A 10,000-nucleotide genomic window follows, 5' to 3' on the forward strand; every position below is an offset into this window, starting at 1 on the left:
GTGTTGAAAAGATAATTAAGACGTATCAGTGATTTTGAATTTATATTTATTGGGGTGAGTGTTGGCATTGTGTAAAGTTTTTGTAACCGGCCCTGTAGGAAGGTATTAGGTATTTGTATTGTAATTTTGTTATTTATTTTCATTAAGTATCAACCCTAAATATTGTATTCATACTTAATTTTAAGTGAAACAAGTGATTGTATAATTTTCATAAGTATTTCTTTTGTCTTAGTCTAAGGTTTATTCATATTTAATATTTAAAGTCAAGTGTTTATATAATTTTCAGACCGTAACATTTTCGTCTTAATCTAAGTTTTATTCAGACTTAATATTTCATGTGATTTATTTGTTTTATGCATTTTTTTTTCAAATTGTTGTAATTTATATAGAATATATTGTTTTTTTCTTTTAAGATTGTATTATTCCAATCATCATTGTTTAGGATAGTATTCGCTTGTATCCTGTTAATGAACCATAGTAAATTTATTTGTAATAATAATTATCCAGTTTAGTTTCAAGTGTACTTAGGAGACCTTTGGATATTCAGTGTTTTACATATTGCTGTCTTGGAGTTATTTAACTGTCCCAGAGTTTGAGTATCAATATTTCAAAGTGTAACAGTTTTTATGTAAAAGCAAACAAGTGATTTTGGAATTTGAGAGGTTGATTAACTTGCTAGTCGGGATATATGTAATATTATGTTTGGTTCCCAGTCACAAGCCATATATAATACTAGTGTTGGGCAGTCATTAGAAACTCGTGTGTCAACTTAGTGGGACCAATGAGAAATCGACAAGGAGTGGTCTTCAACTTTCGGGGCATCATGTTATACCTGTAAGGAGACATAACATTCGTTATTTCTCTTATCTTATCTCCATCTAATCTATCCCAAAGCTGTTGCCATGTGTCATAAAATAAATTGTTAATGCTAGGTAAAAAATCATTACAGAGGATGGGATACCTTCTTGGTAGCAACTCAGCTGCAGCATTCTTTGCCAGTAAATCTGACTTCTTATTTCCAGACACATCTGCGTGTGCCAGAACACAGCAAAATTGAACTGTTATACCTCTCAGACCTATAATGAAGAACAACTGAAAAATCTTCAAAACTAAGGGGTTTTGGAAATAAAATTTTCTAAAGCTTGTAGGACACTTCTTGCATCACTAAAAATGGTGATATAACTCTCCTCTTTCAACGATATTTTTTTCAATAGCAGTTTGTATGCCATATAGTTCGGCAGTTAATATAAAAGATAATAGAGGAAGTCCACCTCTACAATTAAAAGCTCTACTATATCCTCCTAATCCGACGCCATCAATATATATAAAAGTCTATTCTTTGTGTTCTTCAACATGTTCCATAAAAAGAGACTATATTCTAAGTCAGTCACATTCTTTTTTTACCAATAAAATATTGACAAAATGATATCTCTGGTAATTTCCATGGAAGGATTGACGATATCTTAAATGGAAGCACTTTATTTATGTCTATATCAAGACTGTTTACTGATTGTTTTACCCAAAACCCATAAGGTTGAGGGGATTTTGGATGCAACTCAACATATCTACAATGCCTTACAAGGTTTGCAGATTGATAGGCTGAAGAATTTGGAAGTCTTTACAACCTAAACCAATACCAAACAAAGGTAGGTTTTCAGCAAACATCTAAAGGTAAATCTTAACTGTCAACAAGGAGGCTTGTGATAAGGGATGGTCTAAAGGCTCCTGTGGCCAGTCTGTTACGAGTATGGAGTATAGAATCTAAGATCTTTAGTCGACTTGTGATGGGTGAGGGGAATATTTCACACCCATAGCTAATTTTTGAAAAAAAATTATGGCCTTGTATAACTTTAAAATAGTTTTGCAGTCTGGCCCCCATGATGTATGGGACAAAACTTTTAAAAGGTTCAGAGTCTCAAGACATTTTACTTTTAAGGCTTTCCATTGATGAACCTATGGCAGCCTGCAATCAAATATCAATCCTAAAAATCTAGCTTAACTTACACATGGGATCCATTGACCTTTTATGTAAATATCCGGGTCTGGATTTGTTCCCCGAATAGGACAATTTTGCTGGTCAAATATACAAATCCATTCATATTAGCCGGGGAATAATTTTTTCAATTGAAAGTTGTAGTTTTCTCTCGACCATTGCCATTCTCGAAGCTCAAGTAAATGATATGAGGGGATCATCTACAAAGAGTGTTGAGAAAATATCTTGGGGAATAACAGAGGATATCCCATCAATGACTAGTGCAAAAAAAGGTTACACTTAGCACACTAACTTAGGGAACTCATTCCTCCTAACCTTTCCTCTATGACAGTTTTACTTACTATAACTTGAAAAAAAAGCTATGTGGAACAAATCCTTGAGTGAACAATGGTAGCTCTCCTCTCGATCCCAAATTATGAATGCTTTAAGTATACCATATTTCTATGCAGTATCATATACCATTTGAAGATTTCATAGATAGAGGACTCAAGTTGTACGTACCAACACATTAGTGATTGAGTGCATTTTTTTATATCCACACTGGATAGCTGATAAAATACCATACATCTCCAGGTAGTACACCAGCCTTGCATTGACCATCTTCTCCATGATCTTACATAAACAAAATTTAAATGCAATTGGTCGATAGTTTGCTGCTAAAAACTTTTCCTTTGCCAGGTTTTAAAAATTCTAAAATAATGGCTAGTTCCTAAACATGCCACATTCTGTTAATAAGGCTTAAAATTAATAACTCAGTATTAATGAATACGTTTAATCATTGCTTATGGAATTCCATTGGGTCCAGGGACTGTATCATTGTAAGTAGCAAGTGCAAAATCAAATTCCCTTCCAGTATGAGGAGAATTGAAAGATTCTTCCTTTTCTATTGTGAAATTGGTATTTCCCCTTTTTCAATGCTTCTATACTGTTGACCAGAAGCTGCTTCATACTTTCATGATACATTGGAGAAATGATTGGCCAAGGTATCGCTAACATCAGTTGCTCTAGGCACATACTGATCATTCATCTTTAATGCTGGTGGTGGTTTGGGTGTAAATTTGCCTGCTATCGTTTTTACTTCCCTCCATACAGAGGATGTGAGTGTTCTACTGTTGACTGAGGAAAACAAAAAATATCCAAGACTGGTGCCTAGCTTCTTTCACTGTGCTCTGCATTCCCTATATATAATCAAATTCTCCTCTGTACGGTGTCTACACTATTGAGTTAAAGATTTTTATGTGGCTCTGTGCTGGGCATTTAGTTCTGAAGAACACCAAAGGACTGGTCGTTGTTTGAATAACGTGGATTTGGGAATCGAATGGATTCCAGCTGTACAAAGAGTTCCATTCAGTAAGTCTATGACACCATCAACACTTTCAAATTGTTCTGCACTCTCTTCAATTTCAGTCTGCCTTGTCAAGGTTCCATTGTAGTGATCTCTGTAAGGCAGGATTATTGTTAATATTTGTAATAATTGATGCATTATCACTAGTAGGCCAATCATCCAGCGTTCTCCAATGAAAATCAAGAATGTAGTTAGAGCTTGCAATTGAAAGGTTAAGCATGACGAGGTACCTGTCTAATCATGAAGGTGCGTGGGCTCTCCTGTATTAAAATCTCCTAGTAAGAGAAAAGGTTGAGGGAGTGTTTAAATCATCTCTACTAAATTCTTATACTAGATGTTGTCATTTAGAGGCAATTAAAGAGAGCAAATTGTATATTTTCTCCTTGTATACATTTGTACAACCACTGCTTGCAGAGTGGTACGAATAGTCAAAGATATTTGGAAAACATCTCAACAAACGTATATAAGACTTTCGCTATGGCTACCTACTCGCTAATCATATGGTCCCCTATAGCTAATATATCCTCGAGGACAAGGAGTATTAGCATCGAGCTTTCTTCCTGTAGACATACAATTATAGGGGACTGTTTATGAAGGACGCACTTAAGTTCTTCATATTGACCCTTAAACCCTCACAAATTCATTGCAAAATGGAAGAAAACAATATTGTTCGTTTTCTGGAAGACACCTTGGATGAAGTCTTCCCAGTACCGTTTTTTGATCTAACACTTTTCCCGGTGTTTTTTTGGTTTCAAAATCGTCTTTTTTTGTGTGTCCTTTTGATATAACTTTTGAGGGGGTGGGTGGACCTATTTAAGTTGTTTTCCGGTTGATCAGAAACACCAACAGACAAAACATCATATTTATTTGATGTCATAGCCTCATTGCTTCTTATAGAAGGAGCCAAGAGAGACGGGGATCTCTCTCTGTTTCGATTAAGAGGTGGTGAACTACCAGGTTTTTGCACCTTCCAACTTCAGATACACTAGGTAATTTGGTTTCAAGTGGAACCTCCATCAAATCAGGCAAGGATACGGCATAAGAGAGGTTTGTACTATTCTTCGTAATGGGGACAAAGGTTCCACAGAAATGGGCAATGCCTTAGTGTTAATACACTGAGGCAAAGCTTCAGAAGGCAATATGCTTTCCAAGCCATGCAGCATTTTATTATTAAATGGTGTATTTCTTTTCCTAGAACTACTGGCAGTACTAGGTGGGTTTGATGTCGCCTAGAGTAAATTCCTGATTGATTTTAATGCCTTTGCATAGCTGCTTGACTTATTCAGTAGTCTTTTGGCATGTCCCATGTGTGTTTTCTACACTAGGTTTCTTGAGGACAGCTTCTTCCAACTTATTTAGCTCTCAGCTCCTATTAGTGGATTTCTATTTAAGCAAATGCTAAACATTTTCTAATTCTTGCAAACTTTATAAAGGTGTCAAATTTAAAACATGTGAAACATTGCAGTGGTCTCTGTTTAAAAGTTCGAACTTTAATCCTTCCATTTTCAATAATAATGTGGAAAGGTACATCAGCATCCTGGAAAGTACGAATAATCATTGACGTCCCAGGAATTTTATGCAGTTTCCAAATTGTTAATGGACACATGGCCCGGATCTCCGCTTCTATAAATTCATACAGGGGTCTATTGAAGACTTCTCCCTTTCCATAGCTAAAATTCATGTGGGGTTTTGACATCTAATGTTATATCATCTTTACATGTCTTTAGGTTAGATAGGATTACAAACAGTTTGCATGATTTGGGATGGATAAGGTAATTTTCCAAACGAGATATATCACCAGGTACAATGGTTCCTACTTTTTTTCTGAATTAATTTGCAAATTTTAAGATAATTTTCTGCATACCCTTCAAGTTCCACAACGAGACATATTGATGGTTTTTGCTTTCTTTGCGAAGGCATAACTACATCAATATCTTTTGCAAATCAGTCAGCAGGTGTGTATATATCCAAATATGTTAGTATCCTATCACACAAAGTACCCGTAATATTCAAGTTTTTAATTTCAACATGCACAAGGTTACTTATGACATGATTATCATATGATACCCATGAATCCTATTTTTCATCTTGGAGACCTATTCTTATTTACATTACTATTTCACATCACTTAAATGCTTTATATAGCTCATCATAATATATCTTTATTTGAATTTGGGTAACATGAAGGATCCTTGTTACCCAAATTACTTGATTTTGGAACATTGGTATAGTTGTCCTTTCCAGTTCTTAGGTCGCCAACAGAATTTTCTTTAATTAAACTAGCAGAGGTTGTAAACAGTGCCAGTAGAGAGTCAGAAAATCCAGGGGAGCCGGGAGCCGTTATGAAAAGAATCCAAATGAAAGGATCGTGTTTGGTTTTGCTTTTGGTTTCTTGGTTATTTTGCATGCTTGAGAATATTAAGAAAATGTCATACATTGGAAAGAAAATTTGGGTTCACTATCGGCACAGCGAGAGTATACTTCCCCGATGGTCCACTCCACACCCTACCCGTGGAATAGCACTAAAACATATATAGAGGTACTGGTGTTAGCTAAACACGTCTGTTAGAACTGAGACCAACAACAAAAAATCTAGGAATCATCCTCCCCGTATCTGTAATGATGGGCTTCCGGCCAGAAACCGAGAGTCCTGCCTCAATAATGGGATCTCCCCGGATCCCAATGACCCAATACTAGAGAATAGTTCCGCCTATGAAGGTCCAAACCATCTTCAGAATGGCTGAGATCATCCAATACTCTCACATACAGCTTTGAATGCAAACACCTCCAACCGTGATCCCTTCTCCCATTCATCTAAGCAAGCAGTAATGACGAATGTGAAAATATCCACGTCATTTAAGAAAGAAATAATATACATTTATATATATATATATATATATATATATATATATATATATATATATATATATATATATATATATATATATATATATATATATATATATATATATATAGGAAGATAAACAAAAAAGATACATAGAGTTAGGAAAGCAAGCTGAAAGGAAGTTGTTAAAATCAAGAAGAGGCCTGGCTGAGTAATTTTGAGAAGCAGAAATAGAATAGAGAGAAAAATTTAGAGTCAAACACAAGAAAGATTATTCCCAAGTTTAAAAGCTCTTTCCAGTCACAAGGCTTCAATAAGGAATTTACTACGTCACGGCATTCCATCGTTGAAAGATATTGTTTCACTCCTTTGCATATATGATTGTATGGATAATGATAAATATTTGTTTTCTTGTTCTTAGATTTGCATAAGCATCATCTGTGCAGTATTTGAATTGAATAAACCATGTTCATGGAGCATGATGAAATTAAAATTCACGTTAATCCTTACTCATACAGTCTCATTATTATACAGATTGTATAGATACAAAATATAAAAAATATTACTACAAAACTCAATACGATAATTACAACTAATAAAAAAATTCAAATATCGTGATTCCATCACACACATTGTTACACGTCCTCCGTATTGATTCATGTATCCATATTCGTGTAGTATTGGAAAACACTAGACTAAGGACAATAAAGCCATATTTATTACATTACTTTTTCATCGTTACTGGTTTAACTTTAGCTAATAATACCAACGATATTGTGGATTACAAGCACTGACATTTTAAAAAAATCTGCAAGTAGGCCTACTATTCAGTGGGATAGGTAATGATGGATCTTTTGACAAACTGGTCGTGGAATATTTGGTGGTGTGACTCTTGTTCACTTTAATTCCAACTAATGCTGAAAGCCATACCCCCAGTCAAGTAAGAAGAAGAAAAAGGGAAAATAATAATAAGATTCACGGACAGATTTTCTGGTAAACTGAAATATTCTATCTTATCAAATGACATTTTTTTTTTTTTTTTTGGTCATGTTTTCAGGTAATAAATAAGAACATGGAAGCAGATATAATCTTTTGGCAATTTTGTAATTAGCATCACAAATGGAAAAATAAAAAACTTTATCTGGCAACGTTGATTGCGCCCCATTGGAAGATTCAGGTGCCCCTTACGGGGACGTGCATCGCCTTCCCCCATCCCCAGTTTAAGAATCATATCACTGAGTCAAGATAAGTGGACATATGCCTTTTGACTGGCAGCAGTTACTGTCTGATTATTTTGCTACAACTTTAACGGATATTTAGAAAAGATACTGCTATTAAGTAAATCATTAGACAAATGTGAATTGCCCATACCATATTCTAGGAATTTTAATTCAATCTCTAATATATCACCAAAGGGAGTTTGAGTGTTTTCAATGTTTATCTGACCATACCGCAGAAAGTCATGGCATAACAAAGACTGTTTATTTTAAGACTACTGTGACGTCCTCTTTAACCAATAAGTGTCAGTTTTTATGCTTCAACATTCAAAATTTGTGTGAAGGATGATAAGCTCCTTTTGGTTTAAGTCTTTGTTACTATTTCTTGTAACAAATCTATGCATACTTAATTTTGAAGACTTTACATGATCATGATGTATCTCTCCCATTATCTTAGAGATATTTCCTTAATAAGAGTAGACCTCATCTGGCAGCACCATGTTTCTGTTGCCTTCCATTCAATCCATCTAAAATCACAGTTGATCACTGGGCCTGTTGTTGTAGATCTGTGTCGTACTCTTTCATTCATGGGTATCTCCATATTGTAAAGTAACAACTTTTCAAATTAAAATACCTAAAGTTCTCGTTACGCCACCAGGTTGCTCATCCTCTTATATAAACGTTGGTAAACATAGATTGCTAAGCTACATCTATGAATAACAAGAGATCAATTGTTGGATAATTGCTATGGTAACATTTGAAGAACGGAACCAGATTTTTTTTTGTAAAAGCCGGACATTTCATATATATATATATATATATATATATATATATATATATATATATATATATATATATATATATATATATGTGTGTGTGTGTATATATGTATGTATGTATGTATGTATATATATATATATATATATATATATATATATATATATATATATATATATATATATATATGTATGTATGTATACATATATACCCCCACACATACTGCCATCGTGCCTCAGTGACCATTTTGGCCCTTTATTCTGCCGACATCAGCATTTGCAAAGAGCAGCATTTTATACACTTTAAAATCTATAATATTCTTTTAATATACTTCAATGGGTCTCGTAGCTGTCGGAAAGACGTTAGAAGTTACCAGATAGTGAAATGGCAAAATTAAACAAAATATCAGTATTATTCCACTAAAATGGCGATAGTTTTGTTTTCGCAGCGCATATAAGTGGGACTAACGTGAGCAAGTTGGGACAAAACTCACAATGGTAAAAAAAGAAAAAAAAAGTGGGACATTTTGCTAACTTTAGAAAAGCGGGACTCTCGTATATTTTGTTTTTTTCTTTTTTTCAGGAAATTATTTGGCCGCGTTGGCATAGGTAGGCAAAGAAAACGGGGAATATCTTAATTTTAAGAAGTAACGTTGACATTCTAAGCATCCAGTGGCAAAAGCAATATGAATATAAGGTGAGAATAAAAGTAAAAAATAATAATAATCATATTCTGTATATTTTAGATTATTCGCAGTGTACATTGAACAAACTCTTAATATCAGTTTCTTTTTCGTTTTTTTTTCTGTTTTAAAGTTGTATGCATCGTCCTAAAAGAATCTTGTCTGAGCATTTTTTTTTCTTTTTTTTTTTTTTTGTCTTCTTCGACAGCTAAAGTTCCTGGATGCCTGGTGATCCTGTAATGCAAGATTTGCAATTAATAATTCATAGAAGATAAATTAATTGTAGGCCTATAAAGTTGATCAATGAAAAATAAGCCATCATGAATATTGAAATACAGGAATAAAACAAATGTATTTTTGCTAAAGGACAATAAAACCCATAGAGGATAGGCTGCTCTATTATATAAACTAGGTAACAAAAGACAGGTGAAATACTTATCTCACAATAAATATATCCAGATTCTCATTTTCAAATGTAAAGTGCATTATCAAACCCTTTTAACAAGATCAGATATCCATTAAGGGATTCTAGGCAGAGAAGCAAACAAACCTTTTGACAAATGAAATAAGAAAGAAATTCATTTGTTTTACATTCAGAAAATAGCAGCAAGGACGGAAAAAAAACAATGCTGCAGCAAAGGCTTGGGTCTTTGTATGTAATGAAGGTCGTCCATATTGGAGGAGGAAACGAGGTTGTGTTGATCAAGGTTAACAGCTTATTTGTTCTGCCTACTTGGCGATACACAACAGACGTGACCAGACAGCGCAAGATGGCCCAGTCCGCTCCAGCAGACTCGACACAATTTGTATCAATTCCTGCTTACTTTTGCCCTTTGGCTCCTCCTTCCAAAAGCCACAATTTATGACATTATCACTTTGCTTTGGATTTTTGGGGAAATAATAGAAAATCCTTGGTGTTTTTTTTTTTTTTTTAATACTATTATTCCCGAGGTGGCATTTCGGATTATTTGAAATCAGGTCATTTTACTATGCATTCCAGATTCGCTTGTCATTTTTTTTTTAATGGATCGTATCTAAACTATTGGATGATAAAAGTTCAGAGTGTGGTTGCAGTATAATGAATGTAAAGATTATATAATATTTCTTTAGTCAGTTAAACTATTAAATCAATTCCAATTAT

This window comes from Palaemon carinicauda, chromosome 16, assembly GCF_036898095.1.
Source record: "Palaemon carinicauda isolate YSFRI2023 chromosome 16, ASM3689809v2, whole genome shotgun sequence".
Lineage (NCBI taxonomy): Eukaryota > Metazoa > Arthropoda > Malacostraca > Decapoda > Palaemonidae > Palaemon > Palaemon carinicauda.